Genomic DNA, 24,792 nt, shown 5'->3' with positions numbered 1-24,792 from the left:
AAAAAAAGATATTTTATTTATTCATTTGAGAGAGCGCGAGCGAGAACACAAAAGAGAGGGTAGCTGCAGAGGGAGAGGGAAAAGCAGCCTCCCAGCTGAGCAGGGAGCCCAATACAGGGCTCATTCTCAGGATCCTGAGTCAAAGGCAGATGCTTAACCAAGTGAGCCACCCCAGTGCCCCTGCCCCGCCAAATCACTTTTACACAAGTGTCACAGGACCGATACAACTGAAGATTAGTGATCTTTGTTTAAGGGAACCAAAATGTCTCCTACTTATTACAACCTTACTTGATTACCACCATATCACAGTTCTAATAATCAATAAATATAAAAATTACAAATATCGAACACAGAATTAGGTTGTTCCAAGTCCTTAGCAGGGTAACCCTGGACTGCTTATCACTACTAACTTTTAATGTAGGAAATTGCTCCTGGTAACCACAGTCACAAAGTCCATGTTGACTCCAATCTATACATTAAGATTCGGCTTCATTAAGGCCAACTATCTCGTCCATAAGTAAACTAGGCGCCACCGCTCTATAAAGATTTTCCTTACATTCACTACTTACTTGGGAGCATTAACTTCATAGGTCAAGATGGTTTGGAAAATAAGCACTATTTGCACTTAGGCAGTGGGCGTCACCACCAGGACCTAACAGAGGTAACAAAGAGTAACTCCACCCAACTCATTCATGGGCTATCTGCCTAGAAAGCAGATGACCAACTCAAAGGATCAAAGCTCCTTTTCCCTTCTTAACAACAGAGTTGAGTATGAAGCCCCATTTCTCATTTCAGAGTCACAAACAGAACACCTGAGTAGGTAAGGATAGCCCCATTTCTAATTCCAGAATTCTGCATAATGAGTTCTTGGCCAGAATTAAGCAGAGCTGATTTTCCTTAGAGCAGCAGCAATGGTCTCCAGAGGGGGTCAGGGGAAAGTGGAAGAGGTTGCAGAAAAGGACAAGTTTTTTCTCATCGATGAAACCACAGCTGGTATCATGCCCCCAACTCACCCCAGGATCTAAGAACCACTTCCCAGTGGAGGCCTTCAAGGAGTCTCTGATCCAGATTTCAACTTCTTTATAGAGGCCCTGCCAACAGCCCTGTCTCTCCCATAGGGCTGGTATGAGGATTTCATCAGACTCCAGGTCTCTGATACCTAGGTGTTTAACATATCAGGTCCTCCATAAAGGATGGCTAATTTTATTTATTTTAGTTTAGTTTAGTTTATATTTTATTTTTTTTAATTTTTTTTTAAGGATGGCTAATTTTAAACACCAGGTTACTGACCCTTCAAAGACATCAGAGCCTGAGGCTATTTTTCCAACAGTATTAATTAACAGTGGTAAGCTTCCCGGGCCATGAACATTTGCTTAGAAGCAGAAAGCATACCTTGAGATCAGACGGTTCTGATGGAAATTGGAAGGCAGGGGACTGTGGGCGTAAGACCTCCAAACCTAAAGCAGGTTTCCAGGAAGAATGGGAAGACCGAGAGGCTAGGAAAAGTTGAGGCTGAGCCCAAGACAGCCAATGCCACCACATAAAATGGAGAATCCATTCAAACGCGCTCCACAGAGGTGCCAGAGGTGCGGGTCATTAGGCTTAGAGAGGAAGAGCTATAATCTCACCACATACTGGGTTGTGACGGCAATAGCTGCTACCCTGATTGCAAGAGCATAAATGCTGCTTCTTGGATTTCACAATTCAGAATCAAGTCATAGGTAAATCACGGAAGCCCTCGCTTAACAGAATACTAAGTATCACCAACCCTGAGCATTAGAAAATCAAAAGGTACATGGGCGCCTGGGTGGTTCAGTCAGGTTAAGCCTCTGTCTCTTGGTGTCGGCTCAGGTCATGATGGAGGTGGTGGGATGGAGCCCCACTTCAGGCTCTATACTCAGCACAGAGTGTGCGTTTCTGCCCCTCTCTCTCACTGTCCCTCTGCCCCTCCCTTTTGCTTGCATGCTCTCTCTCCCTCTAAAGCAAGTAAATGGATCTTTAAAAAAAAATAAGAAAATCAAAGGTACAGCTGCCTTTGAGAGGTGTGGGGGGTAAACAAGAAACAGGCTATGTAAGAGACAGAACAACAACGAAGGAGGCCAACTGAGGTGCAGAGAAGCAGCAGCTTTAGGACTGAAAATGTGAATCGGCTGCAGGGAGGAAGGGAAACGGGCTGGTCAGGGTGAGCTCATCAGCAATCACAACAAGACACCATAAACAGCTCTTAAAACTGATAACATGGGAAATGGCACTGCAAGCCTAATATTCATACATGTGCAAGTCACAAAGGTTTAAATGATCTACAGGGAGGAGGTGGTTGCCTCTGAAAAGGAAGACTAAGTGAAGGAAGAGGTGGGGTAAAACCCTTGCTGCTTTTCATTTGGAGCTGTTCTGTAGTATTTTCTATTTTTTAACTCTTTGCATGCATTACTTTGACTTACATTGTTTTAAATGAAAGATCCTAAGACTATTACTTAGATCACAGCAGTAGGGTTTTTCTCTGCTCATACCAGGCCTTACCATGCTGTGTTCAGACCATGGCAGCTGGCCTTACGGTGTGCTTGCTTTGTTTTAAAGTCATGTGTAAACTCTGCAAGTCAACTAGTCATTTTATGGTTCTGGAAAGCTGTCTAATTCTAATTTGTTGTAAACAGAACAGCTTTGATGATCATTATAGGTCTTCAGAATATGAGACGTTGCAGCAAAAATATGGAATTTTTAAAGGTTTGTGTTCTATAGGAGAGTATTTAAATACAGACACAAATATTCCAGAGCCCTTAAGTCCATGAAATCCAATCAATTCTGAGAAAGGGCTCAAATCTTGAGCTCTCCACAGCGCTAACTTTGAAAGAAATTAACTGATGAGCATAATTAGCCAAAAAGTGTAAGGAAACAGCTCATTCTATTATACCCATGTATTCCTAAGTTTAATTATGAAAAACAATCTGGAAATTGTTGTTGTTCTGAAACATTTACTAAGCACAGACAGTAGAATGAAGAGCCTAGTACATGTCAGGGAATCCTGATCAAGGATGTGATGCTAATTAGGATGATGCTAATTAGGACTCCCAGCCACTCAGGGGCCCCATGGGGGGAGAGCAAGTGCCTGTACCTTCCATCAACAAGCAGAGTAATCCCCTCATAGCACCAACTTTTGTACTGAAATTTTTTTGTAATAAACAGTCAAGGCTACAAAAACATTTTAATAGAAAAGAGAAATTTTGCAAGAAGGCAATATTAACCTAATCATTATGCAAGCATTCTTGAATGAAGGATTCCACAACACTTTGTTTTATGGTTATTCCTTCTCTTAGATTCTTAATTCATGTGGGGCTGGGGGGTGGGAGGGATGGGTTTCTCTTAAAATGCATTAGCTGTGTTTTTAAACGTAGTGTAACTTGCTTTAATTTCCTATGTTACATTAACAAATAAATGCTGTTTTAATATATATAAAAAAAAAACAAGCAGAGAATCTGGCTAATGGAGGATGGCAGGAAGACACAAGTGCCTAACATTACATTTTTAATGAAGAAAAATAAGCATAAGAATGCACCTTCCCTGATGTCATAGCTTTTAAGGGACTGATACAGAATGACAAATAGCTATATAGATAGATCCTGCTTTGAATTTTATAGATTCAAGGCCGTCCCCCTAAAACAGCACTGGGAATTCAAAATTCTCAGAGAGTAAAAGACAATGTTTTTCATTTAAAAATAGTTTTTAAATATTTCTCTTACAAGCCTGAAGGGAAAATGGAGGTAAATTCAGAGTATTATACTTATTCTTAAATCCGGAATATATCACAAGTCATTAAGTAACACATTCAACAACTCATTTATCATATATGTCCCTCTTCCTCTATACTTTATCAATCTCTTCTCTCTTGTGCAAACAACCCTCTAAAAAAGCACATGTTTATTCCTATGAAACATGGCTGTCTCCAATTCTTAATTGTTCATCCCTACAAGATCTCACCCAGCAGTGCCTGGCCTTCTGAAATACTCAGAACATGATTGATTGATTGTATTTTTGATTAAGTTGTATTTAGACTCAGCCAGACTCGTGTCCCTTAAAGCAATTCTCTTCTCTCTGGTTTATATCAAAATAAAAGATCCTGCTTGCATTTATTCATTGACTGTAGACACTTGCAGAAGTGTCAAGATTTCAGGTAATTTTTCATATTATTATACATTTAAGACAAATGTTTCTTTTGTTGTTGTTTTAATTTTTTCCTAAAAAGGGCAGTGAAGTAAATATCCCCAGGAAGCAACCCAATTAAACCATACAAATCAAGCAGTAAACGGAAAGTGGGGTTGACAGAAGGGAATACAAGGTAAGTCTGTCAAATTTCATTCAAGTTTCCAGAAAATAGGAACGTTAAAGGAAAGCCAGAAATCACTGGAGGAGCAATTCCAAAGGACTGAACCACCGTGTTCCAAACAATGTAAGCCACAGTATAATTTCACAGAACTTTCCAAAGCAGCCAGGATTATGTGGGCCTCTTGACACAGGCGTTATTGTTGCTCCTTCCCCACATTATTTTCCTGTCCTAGTAATTCAGTCTTCCACCCGTGCTGCCCCCATACACATCCCTACACCCCATGGAGATGTAAGTGCAAAGTATAGTTTCCCATTCTGTATGGACCCATGGCATAAGAATGCACTTGGCACACTGTTTTTGGATCTGAAATGCTTCCTGCCCACTGTGCCCAGGCCCTTTAGACAAACAGGACCGCCTAGTGCCCCCAGTAATTCCCCATAGGATAAGAGGCACACCAAGACAACCAAATGGTTCCTGGGCCAGACAGATCCCTTCCTCTTCCCTACCCTGTGTACATGTCATCCCCTTGCTCTCAGCTCAGAACTTTCAGCCATACCCCTCCACTCCCACCCAGCTCTACGCTCCTCACACACAATGTTTACACGGGCCTCCCTGGAGTCAGGCATCCACCCACCCCATCCCTAGCTCCCAGTGTCCTCACATCGCAGGTGCATGCTTATCTATTAGATACCACCTAAAAAAAAAAAAAAAAAAAAGATACCACCTGGCCAGAGGCTGCCCATACTGGTGTGAAGGGAGGATTCTATACCCTTTTACTCAACATCTTAAAACACTATCATGTTTATTTCTACATTGGCTACAAGGTGGCTCACAGTTCAATCTCCTGTTCATGTAAATAAGCCACTTTTTTGGGGGCTTTCCCAACAGAACAATTCCTTCTCATCTGTTCGACCTCTGACCTCTCATTTCAACTAGACTAGTTGTCAGCATTTTCTAGAGATAGCTGATGTATAACCAGAGTACATTTCTATCCTGCTGCAAAGGAATGACACAATTTCAGAGGCAGAAGAACCCTTAGCAGTCAGTCATACATGCCAATCTGTCCCAAATGTCAGTCATCAGGCCAGTCTGGCTAGTTCATGGCCAACAGTCCCTGGTCAGCAGAGAAATGAGAAAGAGGTGGCAAAGGAAGAGCATTTTCATAATGCTAAAAACGTGTAATCTAAATTTATGACATTCCTACTCTTCCAGTATTAAAATACTTCTTTCATGAAATGTTAGATGATAGTTATTTTTTTAAATCTTTAATTATGAAAAATTCTAAACACAAAATAGAAAGAATAGGATATAAATATAGTGAAGTTTCATGCACTCATCCAGCTTGAGTAATCATCAACTTTGCATACACATAGCCAAAAATATGTATTAAAAATTGATCGTGACATTTTTTTCCTGTTTTATAAAATCTAAAAGGAAACGAGTAGGTTGGGTCAGCATACGTTTCACAGATGACTGTACAAAATTGGCAAAGATCAACCTGTCCCCAGTTGTGCAGCTGGTCAAGAACAGAAATGGGAAGCCTGGTGAGCCACAATAGAGTTGTTGAGTATAGCGGCATAAACCAACCCGTAACCTGTCAAATGTCAATCCAGGCATACTAAGGACCTGCAGAAGATCACCTCTGTCCCCTGCCAACAGTACGTCACACACGCTACTTGGCATCATGCAGCCCCACCCAGGACAATCAAAGGGAGAAACCCAAACCTATAAACCAAAGTTTATCTCATGGTAGAGCAATTGTGTGCCATCCATGGAGGACTCCAAGAACCACCAAGCAGTTTCACAAGGCAAAGACTACTAAAATTTTCTCATTAATTCCTTATCCAACACCTCAAAAATGAAAAGTTTATAAATAAAATAGTGTGAATAAATATGAATTTATGCAATAAGGCTAAAAGACAGCCTCTCATCCTATCTTGCTGGCCCCTGTATTCACCCACCCAATGACTAGGTGGAAAAAATAAATAGCAATGTAAGTGGCAAGACTAGGTGGCTACATGCCTGCCTCAGAATATGTCAAATGAGACAGTAAGTGACAATGTTTCAACACTTACATTTTATCAATGCAGGGAGTGGCTAATTGCTAAGATACATTTTTTTCAAGGACTCACCTGAATTCTCAGTTTACGTAAAGAGTTGATTTCCCTGAAGATATCCTAAAGCATCTGAGAAGCCTTCAGCAGCAATACCTAAAACAATAATAAAAATTATCAGGATCAAAAAAAAAATTTATCAGGATCAAGTAATGTTATAGATGTCAGTTTTAGGAGAATAAAAAATGTTCATCTATACATTTGGCCATTTCCCTCCATACTAAGCATGAAAGGAAGTAACTCAGGAAACAATGAATTTCCGCTACAACACATGGGCTGGGAATTCTCTTTACCAACAGGGAATTGAGGTCCCAAGACAGTTATTTCAAAGACCAAAATTATGTTACTTTTGGCAAAGAGGCAAAAACACATTTTTTCCCTTCCCTGTGGTAGAAATGCTTAATGGCTTAGAATTTAAACAAAGATACATTTCCCCACCCACTTGCCCCCACCCCCCCAGTGTTTAAAACAAAAACAAGGCACTCTCAGTCTTTATAAATTAGCTTATATGAGCTCTTATCTCATTCACCCTTTTCCTAACTTAGTTCCTCTAATGTGTCTGTGAAGCAGCCCCTTCTTGCTTCAAGTGATCTCATCTCATTCCCAGTTCTCTGAGCCATTCACAACTGACCATTATTAGCACTTGGAAACCCAATTTAAAACAGAAGCACCACCATCAACCGCAAAAACGTCTCAGCCACAGTTAATAGATATCTCAGTGACAACATACATATCAATGAAACAGAATACCCATATATAGAACCAAGTATCCACATGAATAGACCAAGGACATGGAATCATCTGTCTGGGTAAGTGTGTGAGACCGGTTCATAAATGTTTAGCTAATGAGGAGGGAAAAATCTAGATCTCTACCTATGAAAAAATAAACTCAGAATAGAATCAGATGAGTACTAAAAGAATATACCATTAATTCTATAATACACAGAAAAGGGCTTTCTAAACATGCTGGTTTAGTCGGTAAAGTTTCATGATTCTTAATCTTGGGGTTGTTCAAGCCCCACATTGGGCATAGAGATTGCTTAAAAATAAAATCTTTTAAAGAATAAATAAAAAATGAACTTGACATCAAAAACTGAAACCATGGGGCACCTGGGTGGCTCAGTCGGTTGAGCTTCTGCCTTCAGCTCTGGTCATGATCCCAGGGTCCTGGGATCAAGCCCCCACGTTGGACTCCCTGCTCAGTGGGCAGTCTAGTCCGCTTCCCTCTCTCCCTCTGCCCCCTTCTTGTGCTCTCTTCTCACTCTCTATCTCAAATAAATACAATCTTAAAAACAAAACAAAACTCTGAAACCATGAAGGACTGAGACATTTGGCTACCCTTTTTTTTTTTTTTTTTTTTAGGATTTTATTTATTTATTCATGAGAGACACAGAAAGACAGGCAGAGACACAGGCAGAGAGAGGAGAAACAGGCTCCATGCAGAGAGCCCAATGTGGGACTCAATCCTGGGACTCCAGGATCACACCCTGAGCCACAGGCAGATGCTCAACCACTGAGCCACCCAGGTGTCCCTTTGGCTACCTTTTTAAAATCTCCAAATTATGAAAAAAAATCTCAAATTTATGAATGGCAAAATTAAGTCAAAACTAAAAGAACAAAAGGTGACAGCTCCAATAAAAGGTGAAATAAGAAATTAGGTAAAATATTTATACAGCAGACATAAAGGTTATTATCCATATTTAGCCAAAAAAAAAAAAAATCAAGCAGTAAGAAAATACTCTCGAGATGGTCAATAAACCTTCCATAAGAATTATAATAGCAGGGGATCCCTGGGTGGCTCAGCCGTTGAGCACCTGCCTTCGGCCCAGGGCGTGATCCTGGAGACCCGGAATCAAGTCCCACATCGGGCTCCCTGCAAGGAGCCTGCTTCTCCCTTTGCCTGTGTCTCTGCTTCTCTCTGTGTGTCTCTCATGAATAAATAAATAAAATCTTTAAAAAACAAATTTAAGAATTATAATAGCAATAAACATATGAAAAGATAATCAACTACACTAACAAAAAATACAACTTAAAGAACACCTTTAGAAAATGGAGATTTTTTTAACCTATCAGACTGATAAAGATGTCAAAGACTGACAATAACCAATATTTCAGATGTAGCTCATGAGGTAGCATACCACTTATGTTACTTTGTCTGCATGTAAAATGATACATTCTTTGATACAGCAATGCTAATAACTCTAAGAATTTACCCTACATAGTTAATTGTGTAAGCAGAAAAATTGACATACATAGTATTTGTAATTTTTTTTTTCCATAGTATTTGTAATTATGAGGGGAAAATGAATCAGTGCCCTCAAAGTTCACAAATAGAGGAGACGTGAAATAAACAATACAGACACTGGAAATACTGATGGAGATTTGTACTTACTGATAAGATGCCACAAGAATAAAATAGGTAAAGGACCATGCACAGTGATTTCATTTGTGTGTGTGTTTTCCCAGATGTCCTAAGACTTAGAGGGATGTTTATCAAAATAATTATGATCACCCCTGATTATCAGAATTTTAAAGGATTTTGACTTCTTATACTGTTCAATTTCTTATAAAGAGCATGATTTTTCCAAAGAATGGAGCTGTATTCTAATCCCATGCTCAAGTATTACATAGATTTCTACTTGCCTTTTGCCAGCTTTCCTCTCATCTTATTGACATTTGTATCACAAATGTGCTTGTAATGAACACTGATGAGAGTTCCCTTCTTCATCTCCAGCTCCTGTTCATTTCCTAGAGCCATTTTAACCTTGCATTTGTGTTCTAAGACACACCTGCATCTTTATTATAAATGCCCCCCCCCGCCCCCCCGCGCGCACACACACACACACCAGCTTTAAGGTAGCAGCTCAATTCAGTTGGTTTCTTGTGACCAAATGAGTTCCACATAATACAGTGCTGCTTTTTTTATTTTTTATCTTTTCAATCATCCCATTCCATTTGAAAACAGAAGAGTAAACCCTGTAATCACATGAATGATGATTTATCACACACAATGTCATGTAATGCTTATGACCTACAGCTGAAGTAACTGAAGCAACAGACTCAAAGCTAGTATAACAAAGGCAAAACTATTTCAAGAGACAGGTAGATTCATTCCTAATAAGAGAACTGATGAAAAGAGTATTTGAATAAGAATAAAAACAAATGGGACATGCTTGTCCAGATGGGCCATTTCTATGGTTAAACTATGCTCCACTATAATGTTTTAACCATATCATTGATTTATTTTTATTGGATTAGTTTATCTATGAAAAGCCTTCTTTTCTATTTAGACTATAAAATACAGTAATGTCTTCCCATTATGGAACCATTATGTTCAATTTATCTCCAGCAAACAAATTTATTCTTCTCATTGCCCTATTTTTAAAGGTTGAGAAGTTCCATATAATGCATGGATCCTCCTAATACCATAATTATAAACCTGGTTAAAAAGCTATAATCCCTTGTAGACATACAAATCCCTTTACAGGTGCATTGGATGTAAAGTACAAATCTAATTAATCCTCCTCCATCTCCTAGAGGCTCCCTCTCTCCCAAAAACAATGTCCCTAGAAAGTACACAAAAGGACAAGAATCTCTATCCAATCTCAGAAATGAGTTATCATGATACTTAAGTATTTGTGTCTCCAGGGCATAACTCAGACAAACATACAAGCCACCCAGTGCCATCCACTCTCCTCACCCCCTCCTCAGTCCCAGGGCATCTATCTAAAAGGATGGTTGGGGGCAGGGGGATGGGGAGCCAGACAAGTTCACATCTGGGGCTGAGACACATCAGGATTTGAGACAAAATTTGTGCTCCTCCTCCTGCATTTAAAGGAGCACAAAAAAAAAAAAAAAAAAATTAAAAAAAATAAAAAATAAAAAAAAAAAAATAAAGGAGCACAATGTGGGCAGCTCTGGTGGCTCAGCGGTTTAGCACCGCCTTCAGCCCAGGGTGTGATCCTGAAGACCCAAGATCGAGTCCCACGTCAGGCTCCCTGCATGGGGCCTGCTTCTCCCTCTGTCTGTGTCTCTCATGAATAAATAAATAAAATCTTTAAAAAAGAAAAATAAAGGAGCACAATGGCTAAGGTGAGTGATTCTGGATCTGTCATTTACTAGTCATTTGGCTTTGATGTGCCTTAACCTCTATGTGCCTCCATTTCCTGCTCTGTAATAATGCCCAGCACAAGAGCCGTTGTGAGGATTAAAGATAGTGTATCTAAAGCAATCCAGCAATGCTCAAGAATAAAACATAGTCTTGCTTGCTTGAGCTCCAATTCAGTGGGAGCAGTAATGGGAATGGTCCATGGAAGAAACTCATTGTCTGTTGCCTGATCACAATAAGGTGCCTAAAAGGACTTGGAAACATAATATGTATCTACATAGGACACTTACCTATTAAAGTGATTTTTAACATGAATAAGACCCTTCAAATTAAATAGAAACTTATTTTAAAGGTAGCAGAAGCATATTATTTAAGGACCTCTGCCTTAAAATAGTCTTTGAATCATCATCTGATACATCATATGGCAGCTCCCACATTGTACCTTTTCCGAGTATTCTGAGAGGGGCGTAAGTAGATGCGACCAAAAGGCAGCAAAAGCTACTGACTTGTCACCAACAGCAGGACTCTAGGGCTGGACTTAACTGATTCTGTATCACAGACCACTTGCTACTTGCTCCAAGAAGCTTAAACACACCTCTTGGGAGTCCTCAGTCACTCATCACCAGAGCAGAGATACTATTTCTTAGATATTTCAAATGTAGAAATGAAATGGGCATATACAGATAAAGTTCTTAACTCAGTGCCTAGAGCAAAGTGCCCCGAAAATGGCATATCCAATATTGATTATCCTCTTAACAGCATTAAAGAAATAAAACGTATATTAAGTAATCTAATCGAGCCCATTCAAGGTACTTTTTTCACTATGAGGGTTTTAGGACCACTTGTTTTTCACATTTTACTCAGCATAATGCACACAGGAATGTAGGGTTGAGGTGAAGGGGATCTGCCAAGGCAAAGCTGCCTCCCATGAAGAGCCCTCACAAAGCTTATGGCTGAAATCTTACTATGGGTATAGATCTGAAGCAGCTAAGATAATTCCCATCCTAACATTTCATTAAAAGACAGAGAATAGTGGGGTGCCTGGGTGGCTCAGTTGATTGAGCATCCAACTCTCAGTTTCAGTTCAGGTTGAGATCTCAGGGTCCTGAGAGTGAGTCCCACATCCAGTTCTGCATTCAGCATGGAGTTTGCTTGAATATTCTCTTCCTCTCGCCCTACTGCTCATGCTCTCTTTCTCAGATAAATAAATCTTAAAACAACAACAACAAAGACAGGGAATAGTGTAACAACCTAAGCTTTCCCTTAACACCATCTACATGAGCATGAAAATCAGGAAATAGGTTCATATGAACACATCTCAAAGTTAACAAAAGTGCTATGAGAAGAGTATACAGTTGACCCTTGAAGAACATGGGTTTGAACTATGTGGGTCCACATATGTGTATTTTCTTTTTTATAGGTACAATACAGTACTCTAAGTATATTTGCTCTTATGATTTTTTTCTCTCACTTTATTGTAAGGATGTAGCATGTAATACATGTAACATATAGACTATGTATCAATTGACTGTTTATGATATCAGTGAGGCCTCTAGTCAACAGTAGGCTGTCCATGGTTAAATCTGGGGGTAGGCAAAAATCACATGCAGATTTTTGACTGGAGGTAGGGGTGGCAACCCTAACCCAGGTACTGTTCATAAGGTAACTGTATTACTTTTAGCTTGAAGTAATACTAACATTGGACACATTGATTAGTAATTCCTCAAATCAAAATCCAAGAAGCAAATAAAACAAAAAGTTCTTCAGGAGCCCTAAAATACAGACAAGAAAAAACAAGGGAAATTCTGAAAACAAAATTCTCCCCATTTCCTACAACACCTACCACTTGCCAAGGATTTGTCCTGCTTTTTTTCTGAAACCATGAGAACTTTTCCAGTCTAAGTACAGCTCCATGTTAGAGTCATCTCTGTCAGGAGGTATGTGACTCTAAAGGGAAGTGTCCAATTCTATTTTCCTGGCCTCCTCCCTGCTGACTTTCCAGCAGAGGCTGGGTGCTGGTGTCAAAAGACACTCAACAAAGCACAAGCTCAAAGCATCAATACCCAAGGCATTCAGAGATGAGAAATGATAAGCTACTTTGCTCTGTGCAAAGAGAAAAACTCCAGAAATCTCTTTGTATTCCTCCCAAAGCAGTATTCCAGCAAACTAGGAAGTCAGGGATGTTACATGCAAAAAAAGCTTCTCAATATAAATATGAGAAAGGTTGGTTTTTTTTTTTTTAATTTTTTTTTTTTTTTTTTTTTTTTTTTATGATAGGCACACACAGAGAGAGAGAGAGAGGCAGAGACACAGGCAGAGGGAGAAGCAGGCTCCATGCACCGGGAGCCCGACGTGGGATTCGATCCCGGGTGTCCAGGATCACGCCCTGGGCCAAAGGCAGGCGCTAAACCACTGCGCCACCCAGGGATCCCGAGAAAGGTTGGTTTAAACATTAGTTTCTCCAATGCAGAACATTTGGGACCCTTCGATGTGTTAATATTGACTGTGAATAGGTAGCTCCAACCTTATCTGTACAGATTCCTTTACTCCCACGGTCTGTGTGTCCTGGGATAAGTACCTCACACAACAGTTAGGAAAATGTTATAATTAGATTTTTATGCAAATGATTATTGAAGGCTTACTCTGCTCTACTACATTCACAATTGCATGACTAAGCATGATGCCCTTAAAAGATCAGTTATTGATGCAAATGGTGTTAACGCAAAGCACAGGAAAACATGCGTTTACTATAAGGGCCGGAGAAGTGCTAGGATTATACTACGTTGCCTCACTCCCTCTATACATTTATCACACATAGAAAAACCTGATGCCATGAATTCCTTCTTGTTCTGTCATTCACTGTTCTTCTCTCAAAAATTTAAAGACACTTAGAATCAGACAAAACGAATAATATGAGTAACTAGAATGTAGTAAGCAGGTTGAGTACAAAGGTGTCCCACCAATATTGGACTATGTGAAGAGAGGAGTAAGAGAGCTTATGTAAGTGTACCATGAACTCACCATTTTATCAACTGGCCAAGATATGCACTGTACAGTTTTCCACTTGAGATTGACTTTAAAATGCTCAAACTTCCTATTTCTTTTTCTCAGAAAGTTTTATTTTCCCCCATTTCATTTCCACCATCATCTCCTGCACCCCACCTCACCCCCCAAAAATGTATTTTTCCAAATGACTTTTGGATTAGAAGGAAATTTTTGTCTCTAGACTACCTCATTCAGTATATGGTTACAGCCAATTGTTCTCAATAAAAGCCCAATTAACTAACATTCAAATGACTACAAATTCCAATTAATCAAAGCTATGAAGAGAGTCTCCTTTGGGGAAAGGAAGAACAAACACATTTATCTTCCAGAAGGCTGCAAGCACACACCAAAAAGCTTTTATCACCAATTTTCTGGGAAAAAGCAACTGAGCATGGAATACAGACATCAAGAAATATCCTATGTTATGAATTTCAAGGGTCTGAATGTGATTTTGAAAATAATCCAGAGATGTTACAGTATCTTCAAATGAACAAATAAAAACTTCAATGTTTTTGCCAAGCTCAATGCACTATGACAAAATCGGTCAAGGTACTTTAGAAAAATTTCTAACAACTGTGTTTTCTCTTTAAGGAAGAGGGAAGAAAAAAAGAATAGGGAAATACTGACCTAGTTCCTCCTCGGTCACTGTTAAAAGTCAAACTTATTGGACCCTTCCCTACTCCCACTTCTGCTACATGGCCAGGTGTTGTTCTGGCAGTTCCTGATCTCAGCTGGGCTATGCTTTTGTAGCGGGCCTGCCCAGTGTCTCCCGGACCGCCCCTACCCCCGCATGCCAGCTCTCTTCCTGCCCCAAAGTAAACCAGCTGGGACAAGCACTAGAGTTGTATACTCAGCTCAGGCTGCAGAAACCTTCAGGGCCTACTTCCTCACCTCCTACCTCACCTGTCCTAAAAGTAAGCGCTCCTTCTAGAAGCCTGCACCCTCTGAGCTGCTTCCCCTCAAGTGGCCTTTGACCTCTAGTATCCCAAGCCTAAAATGTGCTCTCTCCACCCTCTACTCACCTGGCTGCCCCTCAAGTTCCACCTACTCTGGGTAGACGTCATCAACCACAACTCTCTCTCTCTCTGTACTTATCCATGTTATATTGAAATCATTATATTGTGACCTCTTAGAGGCAAGAACTGTGGCTTCCCCCATGGTCCTGACCTTGGCTACAGCAGAGCTCCTAACACCTGAATCAACAAATACATCTTATAGGATTAATAACCCTAAGACACTGGGCTTTAAAAGGCTGGGGTACATCCATGCAGTCAGGGTAGAGTCAGGGGTCTGCACATGTGTGTGCCTGTATATGTGTATATTCATACATGTACAGAAGAGAAGGGGCTGCCTTGTTCTGTGATCACCCTCCATGCCTACACCTCAAAGTCAAGGTCCCAGATAAAGCCCCTTTTTCCTTTTTTTAATACCAGAGATTGGCTGAGGACTCACTCTTATGCCACAAACCTTTGAGTAAGCCTCTCTCCTATTTGACCTGGTATCAATCAGGGAACTGTACTATTTTGTAATTATTCCCTTTTTCCTATCCCAAAAACAAACAAAGGTGAGGTTTAACAATCAGAGAATTTAACAATAATTTAACAATTATGAGGTTTAACAATCAGAGAATGAGGATAACCCTCTACAAGCTACGATCCCATCCCTAACCCCTAAAACAAATTTGTTTTCTCAGTCACTCTAACGTGGACCCTGTAGGAGAGCATGAAACCATGCAGAGTACCAACAGCAGAACCAGATGTACAAGAGGCCAAAGTAATCAGCTATCTGAACATTTCTTAGAAGGGTGGGGCAAAAAGCTATAGTGAAGATATCAAGAAGAGGAAACCATACAGTGGAATATTATTCCACATTAAAGAGAAATGGGCTATCAAGCCATGAATAAGACTCGGAGGAAACTTAAATGCATATTACCAAGTGGAAAGCCAATGTGAATAAGCTACATACTATAGGATTCCAACCATAGGACATTCTAGAAAAGGTACAACTATGGAGACAGTAAAAAGACCTGTGGTTGCCAGAGACTGGGAAATAGGGAGGGATGAACAGATGGAGCACAGAGTTTTTAGGGCAGTGAAATTCCTCTGTATGATACTCTAATAGTGGATACATGTGATTATACATTTGTCAGAGCTCACAGAATGTACAATACATGTTCAATGTAGAACAGTGAACCCTAATGTGAAGTATGGACTTTAGGATGCATCCATGTAGGTCCACTGATTCTGACAGATGTACCCTTTGGTAAGGGATCCTGGTAGTTGGGGAGGCTGTGTTATGTGTGTGGAGGGTAGATATATGGGAACTGCATACTTTCTGCTCCATTTTGCTATGAACCTAAAAGGGCTCTAGAAAAAAAAAAAAGTTTATGAAAAAGCAAATTAAAAAAATTTTTTTTTTAAGGCAAGAAAAGAAGGTGAGTGTTGGTTCTCTATACACCACCTGCACCTCCCCCTCCCTCAATCCAGCACAAAAGCCAGGGAAATCCTTACAGAGGCCCTCAACACTGTAGGGAAGAGCCCAGGGACAGACTCAGGGTGGGACTAAGGGGGGTCAGGTGTTAGAAACAGTGATAAAGAACCTGAGATCACCTATACATTACTTGTAGGTATCAGAGTAGTGAGGTTGAGCAGGGGCTGCCTATGTAGTGTTCTAACCTGCAAGAACTGATCCTAAGAAGTTGGATTCTCCCTCCTTTTATTACCACTGCCACCTCAGCCTGTAATTTGAGGGTTATTTCATCATACTAGCACCTTAAGGACTGCTTCTATAGCGTAGCAATCAACTAAAGGACACAAAGAGAAAATGTGACTTCCCTAAGCCATCTGGTTTTCCTCTGCAGTGTAAAACCCATCAAGTGTAATAGAATATCCCAAGGCTGTAGCCAGGAGAAGGAATAGGCATCCTATTTAGGAGACATGCTGAACTCCTATGAACATGCAGAATGGCTCATTCCTCCAGCCCTCAAAGCCTGGTTGCCTGGGTGCTGTGAGCCAACATATGACAACATAAAAGCAATGGCAAGAATCAAGGTGCGCTGTGAAATTTCATCAGCCTCTGGGTAACATAAAATAAGGACCACAAACAAGAACATCAGGTCATTTGGGTGGATGTTTTGGTTCATCAAGAGCAAATTAGCTACTCAGGTATACACAATGTGAAAATCAGGGACACTTTTTTTTTTTTTTTTAATAAGTAAGAACCTATCATCACTTGCCTCTGATTAGTAGCTGTTGTATCCCTCAAACTTCATCTTTCAAAAGCACTTCTGCTCCCCTAACATCTCTTACTATGTTCACTCGGATCTCCATGAATTGCCACCTGACCTATTTTTCAAAAAATTAAATCCTTATCTTTCCTCATCTGGCCAGAGATTCTTTTCATATTCGTTATGGTACATTTCATTCAAAACCCAAACACCCTCCCTTCCCCCCAACAAACAGTTCTTTGGTCATTTAAATTTCCTCCTCTTCTCAGAACGTATCCAAATTCTCCTTAGCCAGGTCTCCTTCCTGTCCCAAAAGACCTTCCTTCCCCAGGGCCTCCCCCTACTCTTGCTTTTCCTCTCAATTTCCATGAATCTTGTGGATTTCTCAATGTCATTTGGCAATTCATTATGTCAGGTTGGATTCACTCTAATACAGGGTTCTACAGGTTCTACAGGGTTCTACCACTGTGAAAGATAAGGTATACTCCAATGCTCAGTACAGAGCCTGGTGCTGAGTCACCCAGGGCCAGTGGCGTCCCAGTTCCCTTATACTCATGTGGCATGAACATGGGCAGTGTGCATTCCTCTGAGCCTTACCTCACTCCTGTGCAAAAGGCAGAGTGGAGAACTTCCCTCACAAGCCAACCCAAGGGCCACAGAAGCATAAGGCTGGGGACAGACATTCCTGCAGTAAATGCCAACTTTCTTTGCCTTCCCGTGACACCTCCTGGCTCTCTAACTGGCATAAAATCTCTGAGATCAAGAATCAAGGCTCACGGGGTATCTGACTGGCTCAGTTGATGGAGCATGCAACTCTTGACCTCCGAGTTGTAAATTCAAGCCCTCCACTGAGTGTAGAGATTTTTTAAAAATAAAATCAAGAGGGAATCCCGGGTGGCTCAGTGGTTTAGTGCCACCTTCAGTCCAGGGCGTGATCCACCTTCAGTCCAGGGCGTGATCCTGGAGACCCAGGATCGAGTCCTGCATTGGGCTCCCTGCATGGCGCCTGCTTCTCCCTCTGCCTGTGTATGCCCCTCTCTCTCTCTCTCTCTCTCTCTCTCTCATGAATAAATAAATAAACTCTTAAAAACATAAAATAAAAGAAAACAAAGACTCATAGCCTTCCTGTATTCCTCTCAGGACACTTTCACCATTCAGAATTATAGTATGTGGTTTTAAAATAATGTCTTCAAATTAAATGTGATTTTTGAGTAATGGAGTTTCAGATCTTTTCTTTCCAACTTCACGCACCATCTAAATACTGAAAACTTCCTGCTAAAAAGTTTGAACACCCACGAAATACAGAGTATTATAACAAACCTCTAAGAACACATCCCTCTGATTCCACAGTAACTGAAAGGCACTCATTTCATTCAGAGCCTTTCCCCTCTCTGTGTCAATCACCCTCACTGGCCAATCATTTGAAGCAAATACCAAGCACTATACCATTTCAACTTCTTGGTTTTGTTTTGTTTTTGTTTTTGTTTTAAATTTTTATTTATTTATGATAGTCACAGAGAGAGAGAGAGAGATGCAGAGACATAGGCAGAGGGAGAAGAGGGCTCCATGCACCGGGAGCCTGACGTGGAATTTGATCCCGGGTCTCCAGGATCGCGCCCTGGGCCAAAGTCAGGCACTAAACCGCTGCGCCACCCAGGGATCCCTCAACTTCTTGGTTTTATAAAACTAGTACTTTTAATCAGAAAATGAATAAAGCTATTGTCACTTAGAAAAAAATTCCAGTTATGCCTATGGAAGTCACAGCCACCTCATTCCCAGTTGCACATAGCAAGACACAGATGACCTAATAGGGATTCAGCTGGCCTGAGTTAGGATTGCTGGCAGCACAGGAGCTGGCTGGCTGAGGGTGGGCAGGACATCATGCCCCACCCCTCTCTGCCCAGAGATCGCCGCTACCAAGGAGGAAACCAGGACATGAGGCCTCTGCCGCTTCCACATGATCTGCATGGACACAACTAGGACTTTCTACTCTTACATGTTTCTCTGTCATTCCCAGGACTGGCTTCATTAACCAGAGTAACTTAGCCTTTCCTTGCTCTTTGCTACTAGAATATGTATTTGTTCTTTTTCACAAAGTCCAGGTTTCTTCCATATTACCCTTACATTAAAAAAATAAATAAAACAAACCTTCCTTTTTCTTCCTCAATCTCTTGGGGGAAAAAAAAAAAGTAGAATCCTGCTTGAGTCTCTTGTCTCTGTCCTTACGGAATGAGTAAAAGCAATTCTCATGCTCTCTCCCCTTCCCTGGGGTGAAAGAACAAGGCCTCTGTGGAAGGATGACTCCCCAGAGGGGTCCACTGACATCCCCTTTAAGGTAACTAAACTCATTAAAAAAAATTACTTTGGGGACACCTGGGTGGCTCAGGGGTTGAGCGTCTGTCTTTGGCTCAGGTTGTGATCCCCAGGTCCTGGGATCGAGTCCTGCATCAGGCTCTTCACAGGGAGCCTGCTTCTCTCTCTGCCTATGTCTCTGCCTCTCTCTCTGTGTCTCTCATGAATAAAAATATTTAATAAAGTTACTTGGAACCAACTCATAATTCAAATATAAAACTACTCAGGGCATTGTACATCTGGTCTACCTCACTGTGGACTCTCATTCCCTGTATCTGTACTACCCAGTATTATAGCTACTAGACACACAAAGCTGAAGAGTACTGGCAGTATACCTACTCCATATCAGTATGTGCAGTGAGTATAAAGTCCAGAAATTTGGGGATCCCTGGGTGGCTCAGCGGTTTGGTGCCGGCCTTCGGCCCAGGGTGTGATCCTGGAGTCCCAGGATCGAGTCCCTCATCAGGCTCCCTGCATGGAGCCTGCTTCTCCCTATGCCTCTGCCTCTCTCTCACTCTGTGTCTCTCAATGAATAAGTAAAATCTTAAAAAAAAAAAAAAAAATCCAGAGATTCTTAAGTCTTAGTACAAAGAAGTAAAATACTTCATTAATAATTCTTAGGTCTTCTGAAATCTTAACATTTTTATGTAATGGGTAAAATAAATTTAATTTCACCTTTTTAAAATGTGGCTATTAGAAAATTTAAATTTTTAAGTCACCTTTCTAATAGAGTGTTTCTCTAGGCTCTAATTCCTTTCCATAATGGTGTAAATATGTTTCAGGTTAACCTAGCACAACTAGTGTTGTTTGAATACAGCCCTAAAGCTAAGTTTAATTCACTTGGACTTGTTTTTAATTATCTTGTATACTTCTCCTAATGGTTCCTACCAATTCTTATTAAGATTTAAATATTTAAGTATTCCAATAAGACCGTTCCAGCTACCTTGAGCATAAAATACCATGTAATCATCAGATAGACCCCTTCAAAATGTGAATCAAAACATTTAAATGCTGTGCTATTTAAAAAAGCAATTCCTAGTCCATATTTTTTATCTCACAATCAGAATATGATAACATTTCTTTTGGCTGTTAAGACATTGGGTATTAGAATTACACTCTATGCAGCTGAGAAAATATACAGACCCACATTTCTACTTTAAGACATGGGTGGGCTGGGCATTCTTCATCAATCAGGAGGAGAGCCACTCACCTGCCTTCTACTGATTTCCAGTGGATAAAATCATGAACATCTGACTTACCTGAAGATTGAACTTTTTTTAAGTTTTACTTATCTGAGAGAGAGAGAGAGCATGCATGCATGAGTGTGAGGACAGAGGAAGAGGGAGAGAGAATCCCAAGTAGACTCCACGTTGAGCACTGAGCCTGATTTGAGCTTGATCCCAGGACCCCAAGATCACAACCTGAGCTGAGACCAAGAGTTGAATGCTTAACTGACTACACCACCTGGGCACCTCTGATTTTTTTTTTTTTTTAATGAAAAATCAAACATTATGCCTCACCTCTGAAGGTCAGAATTTACAGTGCCTCCCAACTATGTTTCCCTAATTGTCAGCAGTGATCAGAGTAAGTTGGATCTTTTTTCTTTTCTCCATGACTCCATGGAAATAGATGAACTAAGCAAAACCTCCATTATTTAGCCCAGTGGTACCCAAAGGATGGTCTGCCCACCAGTATGGGACTGGTATGAAGTACAGAAATGGAGAATACACATTTGGGAACTTTTATAGCAATTTAACAATTTATGTTGGCTGAATGTAATAAAAATAACAATGCTTTTATTTCATATGTTTTTCTCAAATATTTTTGAGTTTTACAGAACTAGGCCAGCCCAACACAAATTATAAACTGGATGACCCTTCATTTCAGAAACACTAAACCAACTCACCTGAATCCTCAATTTTCTGGTCATATCATTCTACAATTTTAAGAGTTGGGGGCAGAAGGGAACACATGTGGAAAGGGAGCTAGGACTGTGTTTTTAGGAAAGAAAACTACCAGTTAGAAGAGAGTGAGGGATGCCTGGGTGGCTCAGTGGTTGAGCGTCTGTCTTCAGCTCAGCTCGTGATCCCGGGGTCCTGGGATCGAATCCTACACATCAAGCTCCCCGCGGGGAGCCTGTTTCTCCCTCTGCCTCTGTCTTTCATGAATAAATAAAATCTTAAAAAAAAAAAAAATAGGGTGATTAAAACAATTTCCATGACATAGCTAGGATGAGGATCCATAATATAGTCATATTTGTACATCTACAATTATAACACCCTCTTTCTGCAAATATATAATGCCATGGATAATATACTACATGGTTCTATAATCCAGTGGTGATAGGTCCTAATTTCAAAAATACTAAATTATATACAAAGTCAAATTCATATGTGGAATGATTACACCTCAACGAAGCACAAATGTCAAGTGTTCATTATCCACGGATGGAAATCAGTGTTTTTCAAAAGCCAAGTGGAAGTTAGAAGCTAAAAATTCCTAGGTAAGGAGCCGATCAGTAGGCACCAACCACGTATAGAGTGTTCGGAGCAACAGAAAAATGGAGAGGCAGCCTCTGAAGAAGTCACAGTGGAGCCCAGAAGACAGTCCCCGAAGTACCAGGGAGTCAAGAGCTTAAGTGTGGAATCACTCTCAGACAGGCAGTCACTTCAGTTACATTTGGTCTCATCACTCGCTCCTTAGCCCTGGCTCCAGCCAACGGAAAATCCTAGCAAGGCTGTGTCCTTCTGGTAGCTCTGACTGGAAGCTGAGGACCTGAGCAGGGAGCCAGGGAGCCAGGCAGGTAGGCAGCTGCGGTCCCTCCCCAGTGCCAGCACTAACCAGCAGTCTAGGAGCCTGGGCAGCTACTTCCCCTCAAAGCCTCCTCATCTGGACACAGGGTTAGTAATGAATACCTCTCGGGGTTTAGGGACAGTTTTGTTGTTATAAGATGTGGGAATTCCAGCAAGCTGTAGACTGAAAGGCCAGGAAACCACAGCCCAGAAGAGAAGGGGGATTCTTGGAGAAAGGGAACCTTATAGAGATGGTAAGGGGGAGACACTCACACCTGAGACCACTTCCCCAAGCCTGGACATTGGCAGCAACAGAGGAGGGAAGCCTAACAGGTGGCAACTAGGGGACCTATATTTTCCAGAAGAGATGGGAGGGGTTAGCATAAAGGGGCTTAAAGCAAAGAGATAAGTCTGCAAACATCCTGGAAGCCCCCAAGCATCCATGAACCAGAGGCCCCTGAAAGGACACCACATAGCAAGAGGGTGGAGCAGAGGTGGTGGTCATAGCGTGTGTATCTCTGGTAGGTCCCCAGAGGTGGCTGTGCAGCCTTCATTCTCCAAGGCTCAGGGCATCAGGGAGCTTGAGTTCCTCACAGGCCTAGTAGAGGAAGAAGTAAAAGCACGAGAGCCTAACAGAGTCCAAAGACAAAGCAGATGGAGTTTCAATAAGGAGGTTATAGTGAGGTCCAAGAGCAGGCAAGAGACATATAAACTGGGGTACCATCAGGTTGACAAACCACGTCAAGGGGCACAATTTCTGGACAAACCACACCTCATTGGCGGGGGGGCTGTGAAAACTGGAGGGTAAGGCAGGAACAGAGAGCCAGTCAAGAGTCACTTTAGGAGCTGGGATGTTAATGGGTACAGGGGCAAGAGCACTGCAGCCAGGGTGTCTGGAGATATCCTGCCTCAGCTGTAGGATTCTTGCCCATGGGCATGATTTTGCCCTTGAGCAGGTGGACAAAACTCTGTGCTGTCCCAGAGAGTAAAGCTGTTCCAGCAGCAAGGACCAGAGCCCTATGCATCTGCACAGCTGGGCCCAGATGTAAAGCCTGCCAATGCTCCCAGGAGGAGGCATCCAAAAAAGACACACTGGGGCCCAGAAAGCCCTGTGAACTCGAGCCAAGGGCTGGTGTGCACTTGTTGACGGTATAAGCAGGAGGAGAAGAATGTCTAATGTACAGTGGAATCTTGTACAGAATGAACAATAGCTTTGAGGAAAGAGAGAGAAAGAGACTGAGGAGGGCACAGAGCAGCTTCTTGGTGAAGCCAGGGCTGGCCAGGAGAGACACACGTAGCTAGAAGGAATAGATGGACACAACAGGAGGGCAGCTGTGAGGTGACACTGGGGAGTCGGGGGGCCACAGGGCAGGAAAGCCTGGGGCTGTCAAAGGAGCTTGGAATGAAAGCGCTGGCAAGCAGCATTTGGGCACAACTTTGTCACTGACAGAATGCAGTCATCAGATACTAACTTTTCAGGGACTTCCCAGACCTCTGACTGGTACCACATAGACTGGCATGAAAAGTCTGGCAGAGAGTGGGTTACAAAGGCTTCATTTTCGGGAGGGGAGGGGGCTGTCAGTAGCCCAGCTAAGGGCACATATGTGGGGAGAAGCTTCCAGGCAATAGAAGGCACCTGCCACCTGAGTATTTCCTTTGAGAAAAGGGCTGTGCCTGAGAACCTAGGAGGAGGAATTGAACTTACAGAACTAGAAGAAAAACAGGTACCTGTTATGTTCCTATCAAGTGCTAGGCAACAGAAGCAGCATCCACACACCTTAGAGGATGAGGACACAAAAAGAATGAAAGGCAGCCGAGTCTGTCCCACCCTGGGATATTGTGACTCAATGGAGAGGGATAGAGAGTACTAAGAGAGACCTGAGCAACTTATCAACCAAGTGGAAGAGAGATTTAGTATGAAGCATTTGTTAGGCTTAATACTGGTTCATTTATTTTTAAGGATCATAATTACACTTTAGAAAAGAACCTCAACGTCTTAGAGCTGCATACTGAAACATATATACATACACACACAGACAAAATGCTAGGTTGAGGATTTACTTCAAAATAATCCAGTGGAGGGCAGCCCGGGTGGCTCAGCAGTTTGGCACCGTCTTCAGCCCAGGGGGTGACCCTGGAGACCCGGGATCGAGTCCCACATCAGGCTCCCTGCGTGGAGCCTGCTCCTCCCTCTGCCTGTGTCCCTGCCTCTCTCTATGTCTCTTGTGAATAAATAAATAAAATATTTTAAAAAATAATAATAATCCAGTGGATGGGGCGCCTGGGTGGCTCAGTCAGTTAAACAGCTACCTTAGGCTCAGGTCACCATCCCTGGGTCCTGGGATCATGCCCTACATCAAGCTCCCTGCTCAGTGCTAAGTCTGCTTCTTCCTCTGCTTCTGTGATCTCTCTCCCTCTCGATAGCTCTCTCAAATAAATATTTTAAAAGATAATTGAGTGGAGAAGGAGGGGTTCTCAACAAAACAAAATGGATCCTGTATTAACCACAGGAGCTGGATGATGGGCACATGGGGGTGCCCGCTGTTTTTCCTACTTCTGCAGATGACCACCATTTCCAATTAGAAAACAAATTGGAAGCAACACATGAGCAAACATGTGTTCAACATGTGAACACATTGTTTTGAACCTAATTGTGTTAGGACAATGACATTTCTGCACAAACTCCTAACTCTGAAAGTCTGATGAAGATGCTTCAGGCTTTAAAGGTAGTTCTTCTAACAGTTGCACTGGGATAAAGTATTTCAAGTTTTCTCAAGAAGCAAGACTTGCTGACTGTACGTACATGCAGTCATACTTGAGAAGGTCCAGGGACT

At 41.6% G+C, this 24,792-nt stretch overlaps 1 protein-coding gene across 7 annotated transcripts in view; it reads right to left on the bottom strand.

Moving 5' to 3' along the window:
• TLN2 (talin 2) overlaps positions 1-24,792 on the bottom strand; it is a 426,489-nt gene that overhangs the window by 245,612 nt on the left and 156,085 nt on the right. For all 7 annotated transcript variants that reach the window (XM_072808970.1, XM_072808976.1, XM_072808972.1 and 4 more), the window contains one exon: positions 6,454-6,531. The gene's annotated coding sequence lies outside the window, so the exon portion shown is untranslated. The remainder of the gene's footprint in view (positions 1-6,453; positions 6,532-24,792) is intronic.

The sequence above is a fragment of the Canis lupus genome, chromosome 32, assembly GCF_048164855.1.
Source record: "Canis lupus baileyi chromosome 32, mCanLup2.hap1, whole genome shotgun sequence".
Classification (NCBI taxonomy): domain Eukaryota; kingdom Metazoa; phylum Chordata; class Mammalia; order Carnivora; family Canidae; genus Canis; species Canis lupus.
This window is presented reverse-complemented; position numbering and strand designations above follow the sequence as displayed.